The following is an 18,488-nucleotide window of genomic DNA, read 5'->3' on the forward strand; positions in this document are numbered from 1 at the left end:
AAAATTAGAAAAACACTACAGTACTTAACTCGATGGGGAATCTGGGATATTGGTCTGATAATATCAAGCGTTGAAATGCTACAACTGTCTTTTGCATAAACATTGCTTAAGATACGTTTCAGTAGGGTGGCCTCTTTACAGAGAGATTTATAATTTAAAACATATACAAGCATTTCTATAGGAAAATCTCTTCTTAGTGATTCTCTGTTTCTGCTGAATCGGGGGACAATGCTTGTTGTTTATAGAGTGCCACAAATTTGTATGGTGCTAGACAAATAAGACACATCCCTGCCTCATTTTAAATTTACTAGTTCAACTTCTCATTATAGGCACAGCCCTGAACTGAGGACAGCATAGAGCTATATCAGCCAGAGCAGTGTCTCTGGGAACTCCTAATGTTAGGGACCACTGGTCTTGAACCCCGGCCTACAGAGCACTGAGAATTGCCAGAATAGAAGCTGGACACTGAAAGAGGACTTCAGTCATTGGTGGTAAACCCAAGGACACTGCCTTGGACTTCAAGCCCTGCCCCTTCTGACTGAGACCCCAATCTTTCTGCACCCACTGACTAACCCAGTCACTAACCCTAGAGTGCCAGGTGGCAAGGCTGCATGGCCCAAGTCTCCCCCTCCCATGGAAAACGGCAGTGTTGCCATAGCCTTACCACTGGAGAGTTGGTAGTGTGGTCCCAGTCTTCTCTAGCCTCAGAAAGACAAGCAGTGTGTCCCCAGCCTCCCTGGGCAACACTGCCTGGCCTGACCTCCAGTCAGCATGCTCTCCTGCTCCTGAAGGCCCTCCTCCCCCACTGAGCCAGTAGCCCCAGTGCTGCACAGGCAGTGCACCCAGAGAGGTTCCAGCCCCTGCCCTGGGCAGGCCATGGCGTGCCTGGAGAGGCCCCAGCACAGGGAGGACAGACAGCATGGGGTGGGGGGTGTGGCACAGCCTTGGGGAGCCCCAGCCTAGGAACAGCAGCCAGCTAGAAAGGGGCCTGGAGGTGGAGGAGGGCGGGAACAGATCAGGCTGTTGGGATGGCAGAGCCTTCCTATTGCTACAATGTTCACAACCCATGACCAGTCCTGGAATCCAATTGGCAGAACACTTGGGTTCCTCTATATAAACCCAGCACAAGGACAGATATTTGTCCTTGCAACTGAGATCAACCTATTTAGGACAGTTTCTCCTGCAGTGCCTGCTCCTGCTACTTTCTACTGAACTCCTGCTAACCTGACCCTGCCTGCCTCCTGATACCTGACTCCTGGTTTGCCATCTGGTCTGTCCTGGATTCTGACCTCCTGGTATCCAATATGGCTTAACTCTCAACTCCTGCTCTGACCACCTATACTCCTGTCATGACACCCAAGTGTTCAGGGAGATTACAGCTCCTGCTATGTTTTGGGGGGCAGAGAGAAAGGTAGCATGTGCTCTCCCAGCAGCTGGGAAGCTAGGCTGGACTGTAAATGTAAACGCTGCCTGCCTCTTCATGCAGCTACTTCACCCTGCCTCCACTCCACCCCTTCTCCAAAGCCCCCAGTCTCTTTCCAGCTTCTGACTCCTCCCCTCAATGATGCTGGGAGCCCCTGGGGGCAGAGTGGGCTGGGTTGGGAATGGATTGCTCACTACTGCCAGTGCCAAATCTCCTGCAAACTACCCAGGCTGCCCTGAAATCTCTGTTCCCCCAAAGCTCAGGGCTTGGGGTGATTGCCCTGGTCTAGCCTATGGATAGGATGGCTGTTTGGATCAGTTCCACAAATAATATACAAACCTGGTTCCCGTGCCCTGCTTGTCTTCCCACAGACTGTCAAAATTTTATACCATGCAGTATGTTTTAGAGTACATGTGGTATTCACTCTGTTGGGGAATAGGCCTTTATGGTAACAAAAAGCGACTTAAACGTGACTTAGCTTATTTTTGTGTTTACATCAATAACTTGTTATCTAATGTTTGTACAATATTATATTAACATTGCAAACTCCAGCCATCTATTGTCTGCGTCTGAGTTGCTATATAAAACAACACATGATTAAGCAAAACATTAAAAGTGCAGACAAAATGAAGTGTAGAATGGGAACACAGATGGCCCATTACTGCCAATGCAACCAGATAATTAATTAGGTTATATATACTTCCACTGAAACCCTGCGAGTCTGCTTGAACTTTAGGAAATTGTAACATCAATTAGATTTCAATGAGCATCTCGGCAAAATACTGGATAAAGGAGAAAGGAGTTAACATTTATTTGGACTTTTTGCTGTAAAAGAAACTAAATTGCTGTTGATGAAAAGCAAATAATTGTCAAGGGTTAGAAATTGGCTTACGGACAAAGTAAGAATTAATTGCAATGCATCAGACAAAGTGTTTTTACCCACAAAAGCTAATGCCCAAATAAATCTGTTAGTCTTTAAGGTGCCAGAGGACTCCTAGTTTTTAAGAATTAATTGCCATTAATCAATTTTCAGCATGGCAAAGATTTGGCAGAGGATATCCTGAAGTTCCATGCTAAGGCCAGGGTTAAATATACATCTGAAAAAATGGGGAGAAAAGTAAGGTGACACCTGTGTTGCCTGCAAATTTTAATTAGGTTGACTGAAAAGACTTTGGCAAGTCTGGTTCCAGACACAGCTGGAGAAAGGAGTAAGGAGAAAAACAATTAAACATTTTATTACTTCCCCAAAACTATTCTAAAAATTGAGTTATTTATTTGGGAAGAAGGAGATTATTTACAGTTGATTCACGCATCCTTAATACAGACATGAGGAAAGGGAATCTTGTTTCTGGAAGCATGTTATTGAAGAAAAACATGATCACATGTAGCATGAACACAAAAATATTATTCATAGAAGGAATAATGGGGTTAGCATAGAAACATATTTCAGTTGTTTGTAGACTATAAGACCTGATTTGGCAGGTCATTGCCATCTTGGCTTTCAAGGAAACAATGATGTCATTAAAATTCAGGAAGTAGTTTGTTTCTGTACTGGCAGATGGCTATTCCTGCAGCAGCGACAGCAGTACATTATATTGCAGATCTGTGCCTCAAAGATAGCTATTACTATTTTGTCATTGATAGTGGAGGTTTTAATAAAAATATACATTTAGAATCCAGTGGCAGTTTCCTATCAAACTAAGCATCAGATCTTAATTAATTTAGTCTGCATATGTAAAGGAAGTGGGAAAACAGTAGTACTGTCCTATACAGTCCCCTATAACAGACTGCAGCATGTTTCAGAATCCACTGCTCCTCAGCAGTTGCTAGGAACTGTTACAAGCTGCTGTTAGTTTGGTTCTGGCCTTTTGTAGGAACACACAGCAAGGATGCTGTCTTCACGCTGCCCCAACACACAACAGAAACTGAAGAACTGAAACCTCACCTCCGACTTCTGCTGTCTCACTTTGATGTCTGCTATGATACAGAGAACCTCAAGAACTCAGCTAATTAGATGGAACTGTTTTCCTTGGTAACTAAAGAATTTACAAAATATTAATGAGTATGCTCTTGAAGTTTGGCAGGAGAACACAAGTATTGTAGGTTGTGTTGCAGTACAGGAATAGTGTTGAGAACTCTGTATCTTTGGTAGGAAGTACATTTAGATAAAGAGTAGTATAAGGCCTGTATAGCTTCCCTTATCAACATATATTACAGTAATTGTTAAAACAACCAAATATTGCTGTTTTTAACATTATGGTTCTTCTTAGTAAAATGAAGGATTCCACAGCTTTGTTCTGCCCAGTTACCCTCCTGCACTTTCACACAAGCTTATTTTTCAATTTCTCACCTTTTAATTTTAGCACGTATTACAGGCATTAATTACCACAAGTAGGAATCTGGCTTTTACAGGATACTTAATAGTTATTTTCTAAATCCATGCAGGTTAAAAAATTACCAGTTTGTGAACAAATTTCTCTATTTTACTACTATAAAAGTGCCACATGACATGTCCAGGATATAAAGCAGGTATGTCATAATAATTCTAAAATGCATATTGCCCCAAATAAAATAGCCACTTTGGTATATGCTTAAAATTCAATTTAAGAATGGCCATACTGGGTCAGACCAAAGGTCCACCTACCCCAGTATCCTGTCTGCTGACAGTAGTCAATACCAGATACTCCACAGGGAGGGATTACAACAGGTAATCCTCATGTGATCTCTCCCCTGTCACCCACTTCCAGAGAAACAGAGGCTAAGGATTCCATTCCTACCCATCCTGGCTAATAGCCATTGATGGACCTAACCTCCATGAATCTATCTAGCTCTTTTTTTAATCCTGTTAGAATTCTAGCCTTCACTGTGTTCTCTGGCAAGGAGTTCCACGTGTTGACTGTGCGCTCAGTGAAGAAAACCTTCCTTTTGTTTGTTTTAAACCTGCTGCCTATTCATTTCATTTGATGACCCCTAGTTCTTATGTTATGGGAATAAGTAAATAACTTTTCTTCTTCGAGTGATTGCTCATGTGCATTCCAATATAGGTGTGTGCATGTGTTGTTGGAAGTTTTTCCCTCAGCAGTACCCTTAGGGTCAGCAGGGAGCCCGTTGGAATGGCGCCAGTATACTGGCCCATATATACCCCTGCTGACCCCCTCACCCACTCAGTTACTTCTTACTACCCTGAGGGTTGTTGGAACAACCCTCAGCTCCTCAGCTGATTGTTGTCTTCATTGTTCTTCTTCAATCTTTAGTTAATCTTCAGCTAAGTGTCTGCAATTTAAGTTAAAGACTTTTTTTGTTGTTTTCTGTTGATTGCTCCCCACTGTGGTGTGCCGTGTGCCTGCAGCAGGGCATGTCCAGCCCGCAAGGCTTTAAACCCTGCAAAAAGTGCAATAGGCCTATGCCATGCAGTGATCAGTCGTGCTTAAAGTGTCTGGGAGAAGCACACCTTACAGAAGCCTGTAAACTCTGTAAGGCCTTCAAGTCAAGACAAAATGTGAGAGGGAGTCGCACCTTAAGATCCTCCTCGTGGAAGTGGCTCTTCGACCTGCACCGGACTCGGCACTGGCCTCCCGGAGCACACCAGCCTTGGTGCGTGACGGTTCCATGCACCGTGCCTCTCCGGCATTGCAGGAGCCCCGGCACCGCTCTCAATTGCTGGCACCTCAGAAGAGGCAGCCTAACAGGTCGGTCCCAACCTAGTCACGCACCCTCCATGTACCCTCCAATGGGGCGCATGGCACCGATGAGCCCGGGCCTTCTCGGTTGGGAGGGCCTCCCCTGCGAGGGGACATCAGCCCTCTGGAGGACTTCCCATAACCATCCACACCAGAGACCATGGAGGCAGCGAGGGTTCTAATCGAATCCTTCCCCTCCCCTCCAACTCCGACTCCGGCACCCTCTAGGCGGCATGAGGATGCTTGGCACTGATTGCCTTCTGGGGCGACTGAAGACATAGTGCATGAGGGCAGACATCGCCCGGCCCCGACGGCACCACATGGCTTAAAAGCCGGCTCCCCATGGGTACCAGCTCCTGCCTCCCCCTCCCTTGCCGCCTTTGATAAAGAGACAGCAAATGGGGGGAGGGGGGGAGGGAAATGTGTGTAGTTGTCAGAATTATCTGATACACCCAGGCTTATTGGTTAATTGTGTAGTTGTCTACATGTTGACATCCTTAGTCCCTTCTTTACAAGTATGACTCTGCCAGAAGCATAAGTCCTTTTGTCTGTATTTTGTTGTTTTGTGCTGCAGGTTTCCAGGGCAGTTAATTCAATAGGCAGTAGTTCACTTCTAGACAGGACATTTAGAGGGGTTTTAGAAATCAGTTTGAGGAACAGTGATTAAATTTAGTTTCTTCTGTCTGGAAAAAGGTATAGTTATGTAACCACCTTGCAGCTGCTGGGATTAGACGAGGGCACAGAGGCCGACAGTAAGGACCTCATCATGAGGAAAGGAGCCTACTTGTCCTTCCTTTACTTACGTCACCTAAGAATCAGAGAGCTCCAGGTAAAAACAAACGCCCGTGTCAGGGTTAATTTTTCAAGTGCACAGTGTCCATGTAATCCTGCCTAAGCGACAGTAATGTATGTGTTTTCATATATCTGATTTATTTCAGCGAGTCTGCCTGGGAATTCTGAACTACTTCAGATCTGTTGAGTGAACCTTAACAATCAGCACCTCAGGCCTCACAGTCCGTGCTGGTAATCTAGTCTCCCATGCTGAAGATACCTGTTGGGTTAATGCTGTCAAAGGAGGCATTGGTGTTTCTGGTGGTCTTGGCTGTCACCAGTATGTTCATTATACACCAGCTGACTTCAAGGTGATCCATTTGGTGACTCTATAAAAAAGCTATCCAAAACATAGATTGAAATGGAATATGTAATGCATTCCTTTTTTATTTTTTAATCTTTTTATCTTTCCATTGCAAAGTTTGTTGTGATAGGATAAATTGATGAGCTATCTGAATTGCATTATCTTCCTCCTACGACTCTTTAACTGAAAATTTTAGGGTCTACTATTTTGTGACCTATTATGACCTAAAACTGGGAGACATATGCAGTTGGTCTAGGAGTATGGTTTCTATATAGGATGCAGTATTTGCTTCTAGAGATCCCAGACCTTAATTTTAATATATGTTTAACTCAGAGACACTGAGGGCATGTCTACACTAGAAAATTATTTCAAAATAATTAAATTCTAAATAACTCCCACAAAAACTATTTTGAAATAAGCTTATTCCCCAGAGAAAGCAGGAGAACATATTTTGAAATAACCAGCCCATTATTTCAAAATTATTGGCTTGGTAGTCCGGGCGCTCTGCTTATTATTTCGAAATAAGACCAGAGCTGAGAAGAGAGAGTGAAGTCTGCTCTACAGCTTAGCTAAGAGCCAATTAGTTTTTTAGCTCATGAAGTAGAGGCTTCTGGCTTTAGGTCCTGAGATGGCCAGTTCAGTCCCACCTGCCTGTGACCCAGGACTGTTGGCTTTACACACGGAAAAGCTGTTTTAAGTAACTTCTAGTGGTTCCTAAAATGTATTTAATTACAAGGCTTTGGTTTTTAAAAAAAGTCTTCCTCTAAAGTCTGTATAGGTGGAATACAATAACTATCATATTTGGCTTTAAAGATAGAGGTATTTAAAAAATTACAGTAAGATTTTTAAGTATTGAAATAATTGTAACATTTTCTCCCTCTGTAAAATATGTGAAATACACAGAACACTGTTAAAGATAAATCATATTATAATAATGTGTTTGTTCTATAAAGCCTGTTCAAATGCCCTTCAAATGTTGCTTCTGGCTTTACTACAATAATACAGCCATACCAAATTCCTGTCCAGTATCATATCATGCTCTTGTGTGTTCCCTGGACATATACTGCATTCTCTCTCTTTCTGAAACGTTGGCTCCTTTTTTTCTGCATAAATATCTCACAGTACCAGTTGGATGAGCTACTTCACAGCAAGGTTATTATGAGTTCACTTACATAAGGCTTCTTTATTTCCTTTTCTTTCTCCCCCAAAATGTGGAAGATGGTGTAAGAAATGCCCCCAGCCACATTTTTCCCAGCACTCTGTGATCTGGAAAGTGACTGCTAAACACTGCTTCTGTGTATGGAAGGGTGTGGGTAGAGGGTTGGGTTTTAGGATGAGGTGATGGGAGCGAAAGCATAATTATGAGTGAATGTGAAATAATTGAGTGTGCTTTCCTAGGATAATTCAAAGGTGGTAGTGATGTATAAGTTTAGACTTCTGCTAACGTCAAGGTAAATATAATTTACTAAATTAACAACAGTTCAACTGGTAATGCAATTGGTAGAACATTCCCTAGTGTTTCCTTGACAACGGTTTCTCATATGATTTGTGAATACTCTGTAAAGACTGTCTCTGAGGATGTTATAACAATAATACAGCTGCTTTGCTGGTAGACTAAACTAGAGGCCCTCAAGCCAGCTCTGCCTTATTAACTGATTATGATGTAACTTGCAAGCTGGTGGTGCCAAGTTTTATGCTTCTCACTCGTCTAGTGTGTCCAAGTGTGTATTATGACTATCATTTTGATATTAAGACAGTGTCCAGTATATAGTTAATATACCACACTGCTGTGAAGAAAACCCAGATTTAAGGCCATTATTACACATTCCAACCTCAGGCTGGTTGGGACTGGATGCATCAGGGGCATGACACTGTTTCCAGATGCATGGGCATTCAGGAAATATGTTGAGTGGAACTAAAAATCCGTCTTAGCTGCATCCCTCCTCCTTCAGTTCTAGGAGTTGGCTTTGCACAGCATTTTCTCACTGGAGGCTGCTATAGAATCATAGAATACTAGGACTGGAAGGCTGTGTCCAGACTCAGGGTTTTTTTCGAAAAAAGTAGCCTTTTTTCGAAAAAACTTCACCTGCGTCTAGACTGCAGCCGCGTTCTTTCGAAATTAAATCGAAAGAACGCGGCTTTTCTTTCGACGGCAGTAAACCTCATTGCACGAGGAAGAACGCCTTCTTTCGAAAGTTCCTCTTTCGAAAGAAGGCGTTCTTGAATGTAAATAGGGCTTCTTCGAAAGAGAGCATCCAGACTCACTGGGTGCTTTCTTTCGAAAAAGCAAGCCGCTTTTTCGAAAGTTCCGCGTGCAGTCTAGAGGCTCTTTCGAAAGAGGCTCTTTCGAAAGAGGCTTGCAGTCTAGACATAGCCGAAGGGACCTTGAGAGGTCATCGAATCCAGTCCCCTGCCCTCATGGCAGCACCAAATACTGTCTAGACCATCCCTAATAGACATTTATCTAACCTATTCTTAAATATCTCCAGAGATGGAGATTCTACAACCTCCCTGGGCAATTTATTCCAGTGTTTGACTACCCTGACTGTTAGGAACTTTTTCCTAATGTCCAAGCTAAACCTCCCTTGCTGTAGTTTAAGCCCATTGCTTCTTGTTCTATCCTCAGAGGCCAAGATGAACAAGTTTTCTCTCTCCTCCTTATGACCCCCTTTTAGATACCTGAAAACTGCTATCATGTTCCCCCCAATCTTCTGTTTTCTAAACTAAACAAACCCAATTCTTTCAGCCTTCCCTCATAGGTCATATTCTCTAGACCTTTAATCATTCTTGTTGCTCTTCTCTGGAGCCTCTCCAATTTATCCACGTCTTTCTTGAAATGCGGTGCCCAGAATTGGACACAATACTCCAACTGAGGCCTAACTAGTGCAGAGTAGAGCGGAAGAATGACTTCTTGTGTCTTGCTCACAACACACCTGTTAATGCGTCCCAGAATCATGTTTGCTATAACCCCTAGATCCCTTTCTGCCGTACTCCTTCCCAGACAGTCACTTCCCATTCTGTATGTGTGAAACTGATTGTTCCTTCCTAAGTGGAGCATTTTGCATTTGTCTTCATTAAACTTCATCCTGTTTACCTCAGACCATTTCTCCAATTTGTCCAGATCATTTTGAATTATGACCCTATCCTCCAGAGCAGTCGCAACCCCTCCCAGCTTGGTATCATTTGCAAACTTAAGAAGTGTATTTTCTATGCCAGTATCTAAATCGTTGATGAAGATATTGAACAGAGCAGGTCCCAAAACAGACCCCTGCGGAACCCCACTTGTTATACCTTTCCAGCAGGATTGTGAACCATTAATAACTACTTTCTAAGTACGGTTATCCAGACAGTTATGCACCTACCTTATAGTAGCCCCATCTAAATTGTATTTGCCTAGTTTATTGATAAGAATATCATGTGAGACCGTATCAAACCCCTTACTAAAGTCTATAAGCAAGAAGGTAGATGGTGTCGAGTATAGTGACAGAGTCAAATGTAATGATGCACTGAGGAGGAAGATATGTGAAGGGAGTTAACATTTCCTTTGTAATCCTCGGCTATCTGGGCCTTGTGATCTTAGTGCCAATGAGCAGCTACAGGAGAAAATTACAGGTACAAATAATGGTGGGCACCAATAACCACCTAGACACACAGATCCCTAATCTGGAGGCACAGATGTACAGCTGGATTTCTAAAAGTCTTATTTGTACCTACAAACAATTGTGGACATCAATTTGAAGGCCTGGTTGAGGCATCTTTAAAATGTGTTCCAAAACCATAAACTTTCCAGGAATGCTCTCTAGATTCCGAGTGGGCTGGAAAGGGGATGATTCTCCATTTTTTGGCGGTTTCCCTTATATTTTGCTGTATGTTGTGGTGACCACTTTTAGACTGAGGTCTAGTGGAGAAACAAATAGCAAAGACCAGTTGGAAATTGAAGGGGGTAGGTGTGAAAAAGCAAAATTTCAGGATCTTTCTTCATCTGATACAGGAATTGACTTATAACTTCTGCCTTGTCTTGTGCTTCCCACCGTGATGCTTGCTTAGTTACCTATGTAAATAAAACTGAATTTAATTCTGCTAAAAAGGTTTTTAAACTTTAGCAGATCCCCTACACTGTGAGTTCTGAGAGCACCAAAGCTTAATACGTCAGAAATGTAAAGAACGAAGAGAACAAACTTTTATCAGTAGGAAGAAAAGAATGTTAACAAGCCAATCTAATATGACATTCAAATTAAACATTGGTTTTGGTGGGCATTTACTGGCTGGTGAGAGGCGAATACTTCTATAGTCAGCACAGATCTCTGCAGTTAACATTTCTATTACTCCTAAGAGCCTTGGAGAATAGATTGCTTTATCTGATGTGATGAGGTTTCCATAATTAAATTTAATGCCTTGCTCAGGGCAGCTGTTCTGCTTTGCCTATCTCTCTTTCTAATGGGGTTTTGGAAAGCATCCAATTGTGAGAGGTAAACTTGTTTGATTACTGATTTCCCAGGGTCAAGAGTAGAATATTAGGAAAACCAAAGAGGGGAGGAGGGCTGGCAGTATTAATATATTACACTATACTATTGGACAGTGCAAATTAGGATGGTGTATTAGAAAAAACAAGACTTTGCATATACATGAAGAATAAGGATCTTGTAAAAAGGCATTAAATACAGTAACTCCTATCAGAGGTTCCCTTTGTGGCTGTTGCACCCCCTGTCAAGGCATTGCATTGCAGATGCTCTTTGCCACGGTTTACAAAGTGTGGATGCATGTAAACCCCTCAATAATTACCAATTCAGTATCTGGTAGTCTGAACCTTTTAAACAAACAAATGTAAACACAGGTGTTTGGTTGCAGCACTTTAAGACCAGGACCCAACAAGGCTCTGTGATTCTGGGTTTACTCTCCTGTCTCCCAGAATCACCCAGCACTCTAAGAAGCAGACAAGCTTTCTTAACTGGCCTGCTGGATCCTTCTTGGTTCTTCCTAACTTCTGGCCCTTCTAGGCCACTGGAGAACTGGATCTTCCTGTCGCCTGGCCCAAGCAGGTTTTCTTAAGCAGAGGTGTCAGGACTCCAACAGGAACCAAAAGAACCTGACAGACCCTTCCCCTCCTGGATTTAAAAATCAATTTTAAAAAGGCATGCTAAGGGTTTGTCTACACTGTGAAATTAACTGTCATACCATACTCCCCATGTGAATATGCTTTTTCTAGAAGAAGAATGCTATTTTCTGGCTTAGTTTATACTGCTTTGAAAGCCATCACCACTCCTGTTAATTGCAATGTGAAGCTTGTGCCAGGGATGTTACTGAACAATGTGGAATTCTGGCATAGCGACAAAGAGAATCTGAACCAGCTCTTTTAAAGATGCTACTGATTTTAGAGGAATAAGAGCTATAGGTAAATGTTCAACTATCCCATTGGTCCAGTACCTGTAAAGAAATGTTGTCCAATACAGCACAAACATGGCAGTCAATATGCCACTATGAACACTTATTTGAGAGTCCTAATTAAGGTAGCCCTTGTCTGATTCACTTCATGTTTGGTAGGAAACATCCTAATCCTAAAAAATCCTTGGGCTAACCTACCAGCTTTGAGGCCCATATGATTGGTGTGTGTGTGCGGGTGTGTGTGTGCATGAATGGATGTGGATTAGGGACGTGAGGACACAATCAGGCTAACAATGGAAGCTCATTTCCGACTCCTATCAATTCATAATAAAATAGCTGTTTTAAGGCAGAAGCCCAGAAATATGTGATATCTTTTCTTGTAAATTGTTATTTCTGGCTGTATTTTATTGCCATTTGATAACCTTGCAGACTGTCTCCTTCAGACTCAGGCTTGATCTTAGATATATTGATGTGCATCATGACATGTCTTGTAATACTGACTGGCTGCATCACAGCGTCTCTTGGGGTTTGCCATTGCACAGATCCACAGTGGACAGTTCATGGAGTTTTCAGAGGTGGAAAACCATGATGACTTTTACACCAGTCAAGATGGATACATTCACACACAGGACCAGCAAGGGGCTTACATCATGTACGATGTAGCTTTGAAGGACCTGAAGGACCTTGAAAATCAGCTGCTGCTCATGGCAAGCCAGTACATTGAACAAGATAAAAGTAAGATCAAATGTTGATAGCTCAAAAGCAGAGAGCACTATGCTTTTTTTGAAGTCTGACTATGGGCGATATGCAGAGCCATTTTCCAACTGACCATCTGGAGCCTTTCCTACTTATGCTATGTAGGATTCTATATCACATCCATCACCGTGGTATCTGAGAACTTGGAATGATTGTCACTTACTGCTGATGCCACTCCAAGGCTCTGTTGCCCACGAGATACACCTGGGACTTCACTATCTTAATGAAGGAAGAAAGATTATTAAAGTGGCCTGAGAGTAGGGTGAAAATAAACAACTATAGGTGACAGGGAAGGGCTAGAGAAGGGAAAAAGTTATTTGTTTCTAAACTCCTGTTGCTCCTTAAAGTGCTGCTCAAAAGGCAGCTCTGGATGTTATGCATCTCCAGCCACCTGGTCACTGTTGTTAAAACTAAATTGCCAAATATTTTACATTGCAGATTTTGTTTTTCACCATAGGAAATAAATTGAAAGTGACTGGGTTACAAATTGCTGCTGGATAAATCAACTGGACTTGTGGGGAACTGGAAGTAGGAAGAAGGAGAGGGAAAAAATCAAGGAAATTGAGAGAAAATATTAGAAAACCACGAGTAAAGAGCCACACATATAATAGGGTACTACCAAATTGGGAAATCTAATCTCCACCTGTAAAATCTTGCCTTTTGTGTGCTTTTACCCTATACTATACAGATTTCATGGGGGGGACCAGCATTTCTCACACTGGGGGAAGGGTCCTAACCCAGAAAGGGATTAAAAGGGAGGTTACAAGGTTATTTGGGGAAGGGTTCATGGTATTTCCACCCTTATGTCTGCTCTGCCTTCAAAGCTGGGTGACCAGAAAGCAGTGACCGCTGAGTGAGGGCCCAGCTCTACAAGTATCAGTACAAAAGGAAGGATGGCAACCATACTGTGCAAACCTTACATCTGCTCTGCAGCAGATGGTGGCTCTGGCTTCAGAACTGGGCTCTGGGCCAGGTCCTGCCACTCTCCAACTACCCAGCTGTGAAGGCAGCAGTATGCTACTCCTCTAATAACTTTGCAACTTCCCCCCACCCACAACCAATTCCTTTTCAGACCAAGACCCCATGACAGATTTAAATAGCTAAAATCATGACATTTATTAAAATAATGAAATTTTAAAAATCCTATCACTGTGAAATTGACCAAAATGGATAGTGAATTTGGTAGGGCTCTACATGTGTGTGTGTGTGTGTGTGTGTGTGTGTGTGTATTCAAAATTGTAGAAGAAAAGGTTTCTAGTGGTACAAGAGGAATTATTTTTATTGTGGAAGGATGTATTATATAATCTTCCAACAATTTTATTTAAAATTGTTACCCACCCATGTACACGGGTCTTTTAAAAATTAGTTACCTTTATTTTGAATAGCAATAAGCCTGGCAAGCTTTAATAGGCTGATGTATCTATATCTTGCTTCAGGCATAAGCCAAGCACTATTGTAGGGGGAGGAGTGGCCAGGAAAAATCTTTCCTTATGGGCAGTTTATTTCATAACTGCCACTGCAGGGTTTTCTTAACCTTCCTCTGACAAATTAGCACATGTACTTTTCAACCTCTTTGAGCTTCTCCTGCTTTATTCTCCCCCTGGTCATCCCTCTTTTTCCTTTATGCCAAGCAACATTTGTTTGAATGTATGTGTGCAATGGATTACACACATTTGAATACAATTTCCCACACACTTGTTTTTGCATTTTAAACTGCAGAGAGGTCTCCCAAACTAGTGGAATTTTAAATCTGTTGTCTGGCTTTCTATTCCCTGGTAAAGGTAAACCAGTGTTTGTCTTTTTGTAATATACATAGTGACCATACGTTTCAGAAAAAGGGGTACATGTAAATTACTCTAAAAACCTAGCTTGGCCTGCTTCTGTTTTCTGTCAGCTGTACAGAAAATGGTGTAGTGTCATCTTTTGTGTAAGTCCTATTGGACACTTGTAGGAGCTGCTGGCCAGTTGAAATGCTCAGATTGACACTAGACTAAAAAAGACACAAAGCCAGCAGTTTAAAAAATGTTTGGTCAATACTAATCTTCAAAAGTATCTGTAAGTAAATCTTTCAATACATAGTTTCAACAATCTCATTCTATAACTTGGTGATGCACATCAGAGGATGTAGAATCATAGAATCATAGAATAATAGGATTGGAAGGGACCTCGAGAGGTCATCGAGTCCAGCCCCCCGCCCTCAAGGCAGGATCAAGCTCCGTCTACACCATCCCTGACAGATGTCTATCTAACCTGTTCTTAAATATCTCCAGAGAGGGAGATTCCACCACCTCCCTTGGCAATTTATTCCAATATTTGACCACCCTGACAGTTAGGAATTTTTTCCTAATGTCCAATCTAAACCTCCCCTGCTGCACTTTAAGCCCATTACTCCTTGTCCTGTCCTCAGAAACCAAGAGGAACAAATTTTCGCCTTCCTCCTTGTGACACCCTTTTAGATATTTGAAAACCGCTATCATGTCCCCCCTTAATCTTCTTTTTTCCAAACTAAACAAGCCCAGTTCATGAAGCCTGGCTTCATAGGTCATGTTCTCTAAACCTTTAATCATTCTTGTCGCTCTTCTCTGTACCCTTTCCAATTTCTCCACATCTTTCTTGAAATGTGGCGCCCAGAACTGGACACAGTACTCCAGCTGAGGCCTAACTAGTGCAGAATAGAGCGGCAGAATGACTTCACGAGTTTTGCTTACAACACACCTGTTGATACAACCTAGAATCATATTTGCTTTTTTTGCAACAGCATCACACTGTTGACTCATATTCAACTTGTGGTCCACTATGACCCCTAGATCCCTTTCCGCCATGCTCCTTCCTAGACAGTCGCTTCCCATCTTGTATGTATGGAACTGATTGTTCCTTCCTAAGTGGAGCACTCTGCATTTCTCCTTATTAAACCTCATCCTGTTTACCTCTGACCATTTCTCTAACTTGCTAAGGTCATTTTGAATTATGTCCCTATCCTCCAAAGAAGTTGCAACCCCAACCCAGAAGACTGTCCTGTGTATAGAGCACTATCCAAGGACTTCCCAGAAGTGTTGTCATGAATCCCAGGAATTAGGGATTGTGTGTGTGTGTGTGTGTGTGTGTGTGTGTGTGTGTGTGTGCACAAGCAGAAATCAAGTACAATAGTAGCCATACCTCAGGAAGAGCGGTGTGTGTGTGTATTTAAACAGAGATCTTAAAACAAAGGTGTCTCTCATTAAAAATATCAACATCTACCATACTGTTCACTTTCCTTTTTAGGCCATGTAACATCCAGTGATGACAACCTCTTAGCATGGGCGCACACATCTGTGGATCGATTTGCGGTGCTGCTTGACCTTTGGACTTGTGAAGCTGCTCTCTTGGAGAATAAACGTCAGGTACATCTCCACCCAATGAGGAAACGCTGAAAACTATTAATGCAGATCAGTTAATCTCCAGTTCATGATTTCATTTTTTATTAATCTTCCAATATGGAAGATTCATGTAGTTGGCACAACCTACTACTGTTAGTTATATTAACATATGCAATAGAAATGATTTTCAGTGTTGCTAAATGAATGTTCATGTGTTGCATGTGTCACATCACAACAGCAGAGAGGGCTTAGGGGAGCTTCTGAATGCCACGTAAGGAGAGTTTAGTAAATAAAAACTTCCTTTCACTAAAAATGGATTATTTTTATATAATACACCCCCTCTCCATTTGGGGTTGTGCTAGAAAGGGTAGGTATAGCGATATCCAATTGTTTATCTCAGCAAGTCTCTGTTAATCATACTACCCCTTAATTATATTTGCACTTCTTAAATTAGTTGATACAGGGAGTTTTCAAAACATTCAAAGTATGAGTGACAGTCCTTGCCACATAAGAATATATGGTGTCTGAAACTGGCACAGGCATGGAGCCTAGCAGGGGCATAATACTAGTTGACCCATATCAAGGAATTAAGATAGTCTACTGATTAAGACCCTAACCTTGCACTTGCAAGACATAGGTGCAATTCCATGGTCTGCCACAGATTTCCTGTGTGACCTTGAGCAAGTTGTTGTAACCTCTCTACTTGAGTTTCCTATTGATACACACAGGGGTGTCATGTCCTATTGATATCTCACAGGGGTGTCATGAAAAGTACGTTAAAGATTCTGGAGCTCTTAAGAGGAGTTTAATTTCATATAGATAAAATGGTCATGCCTCAAGTCGTAAACTAGCCATAAATTGCCTGGAAACTGGAAAAAACTTCTTCTGTTGGCACATTGTTGTAGAAATAGCGTGAACTGAAGCATCTGGTGTTGGCTTTTGTCAGAAATGGGAAACCAAACTCGATAGATTTCTGGACTGATGTGGCTTGCCCCTGTGTTGTACTTAAAATCTCTCCATTGCCAGCAAAAAATGAGTATTCAGCAAGTAAAAAGGAAAACATGACTGTGTTGTGTGGACTTCACTTTTGAATATCCCTGCAGCTTCTAGACTGCTACTTTGAGGCTTATCAGCATGTCCTGGATACAGAGGAAAGATTTGCTTTGGTCTAAGCAATAACTGACATCATGTACAAACAGCCATGATTTGATCTCAGCCTCAAGTATTTTGTGAATACTTACAATGAGGAATGCATCTGCCTAAAGCTTCAGCTGCAGCTGGTGAGAGATATAGTCAACCAACATGTAGGTAGAGTTTGTTCACAATATATTCTATGAGAGAATAGATGGGGGAAACTGATCCTTGAACTGATAACCGATTCACGTAGAACTCCATTGTATGGTGTATAGGTTTGCACTGCTTCCATTTAAGTTGGGTTTTAACTTCTCAGCAGTAGTCTAACAACAAAATTGGATGGGTGTTCCATAAATTAAATAGCTGCAAGTCAACAGCAGAAAGCTGAGGCTTGCATTTAATTCACAAAGTGAATATTAGAAAGATTGCAGAGCTCTATTTAACTTATACTCTTTAAAGACTTCATCCATTGAAACTGGAGACGAAAAGAAGAAAAACTGAGCAAATGTGGAAATGTAAAAATTAAATTAAATTCTATGGTCACGCTCAAGTTCACAGTTAAGTGGGAAAGTGAAAACTCGTGTGTGAGTGCCCAGAGTTGCGTCTTTCCACCACTGAAGAAAAATTAAACAAAAAACCACTAGGGAGCTGTGCCCCCCCTGGTTGCTATGCTCACCAACCCTCTCTCACCCAGGCAGGGCTGGGGGCTGAGGCCGCCCCAGCTCTTCCCCCTGGCAACCGGAGAGGGCCTGGCCACGGCTCTTTCTAATCCCTCCTTCCCCAGCTCCCTCTCACCCTTCATCCCCCAACGGTCTGCCTCTCCTCACCCTCCCCAGCTCTTTCTCCCCCCCTCGGCCCACCCCAGCTCTTTCTCCCCTCCAGCCTGACACAGCCCCTGGCCCTTTCTCATTCCTCCTCCCCCCCAGCTCTTTCTCACCCCTTCTTCTCCTGGCAAGCCCACCCCGGCAATTTCTCACTCCCCCCAGCCGCCGGGGAGGACCCAGGGCCGAGGTCGCTCTGGACGCCCCCCTGCCAGGCAGGGCCAGGCCAGAGCACACCAGCCTCAGCTCTCCCCCCGATGTAGGGTGTGTGTGAAGGGGGCTGGGAAGGGGGAAGAAACACCAGAGTGGGGGAGGCCTCATGATTCCCGCGTCGCCTAGAGGAGGGAGGGGGAAAGACCACATGGCTCCCAGGTTCCACCCCTTCCAGAGCACCGGGGTGGGGCAGAGGAGAGGCTGCATGACTCCTGGGGCCACACATTTCATGGCTTTCACTACCCCCTTGGAGTACCAGGCGGAAGAAGAGAGGAGAGGCTGCGTGGCTTTTGGCTTCCACTCCCCAGACTGAGTACAAGGGAGGGAGGCTGGGGCAATGCGCCACCCTAGCCTCACACTTACTTGGATGGCAATGTGTGGGGATGCGCGCGCGCACACACACACACACACACACACACACACACCCTAACCCTAACCCTAACCCTAACCCTAACCCTACCTCTACCTGCATATGGTCTGGAGGGGCTGCAGCCAGTAGGGCTGCAGGTGAAGAGGCTGGTCAGTAGGGAAGCCTGCAGCAGAGTTGCTAGCGTGGTGAGAGGCCGCTTCCGGTGGGAGTTAGGGTCG

At 43.1% G+C, this 18,488-nt stretch overlaps 1 pseudogene across 1 annotated transcript in view; it reads left to right on the top strand.

The window, feature by feature from the left end:
* LOC102458688 (uncharacterized) overlaps nt 1–18,488 on the top strand; it is a 113,805-nt pseudogene that overhangs the window by 15,513 nt on the left and 79,804 nt on the right. The window contains exons 9-14 of the transcript XR_016349146.1: nt 3,298–3,470; nt 5,777–5,932; nt 6,042–6,245; nt 12,163–12,355; nt 15,638–15,756; nt 16,836–17,036. The product of XR_016349146.1 is annotated as an uncharacterized LOC102458688 (transcript). The remainder of the gene's footprint in view (nt 1–3,297; nt 3,471–5,776; nt 5,933–6,041; nt 6,246–12,162; nt 12,356–15,637; nt 15,757–16,835; nt 17,037–18,488) is intronic.

The sequence above is a fragment of the Pelodiscus sinensis genome, chromosome 3, assembly GCF_052426305.1.
Source record: "Pelodiscus sinensis isolate ZL-2025 chromosome 3, ASM5242630v1, whole genome shotgun sequence".
Lineage (NCBI taxonomy): Eukaryota > Metazoa > Chordata > Testudines > Trionychidae > Pelodiscus > Pelodiscus sinensis.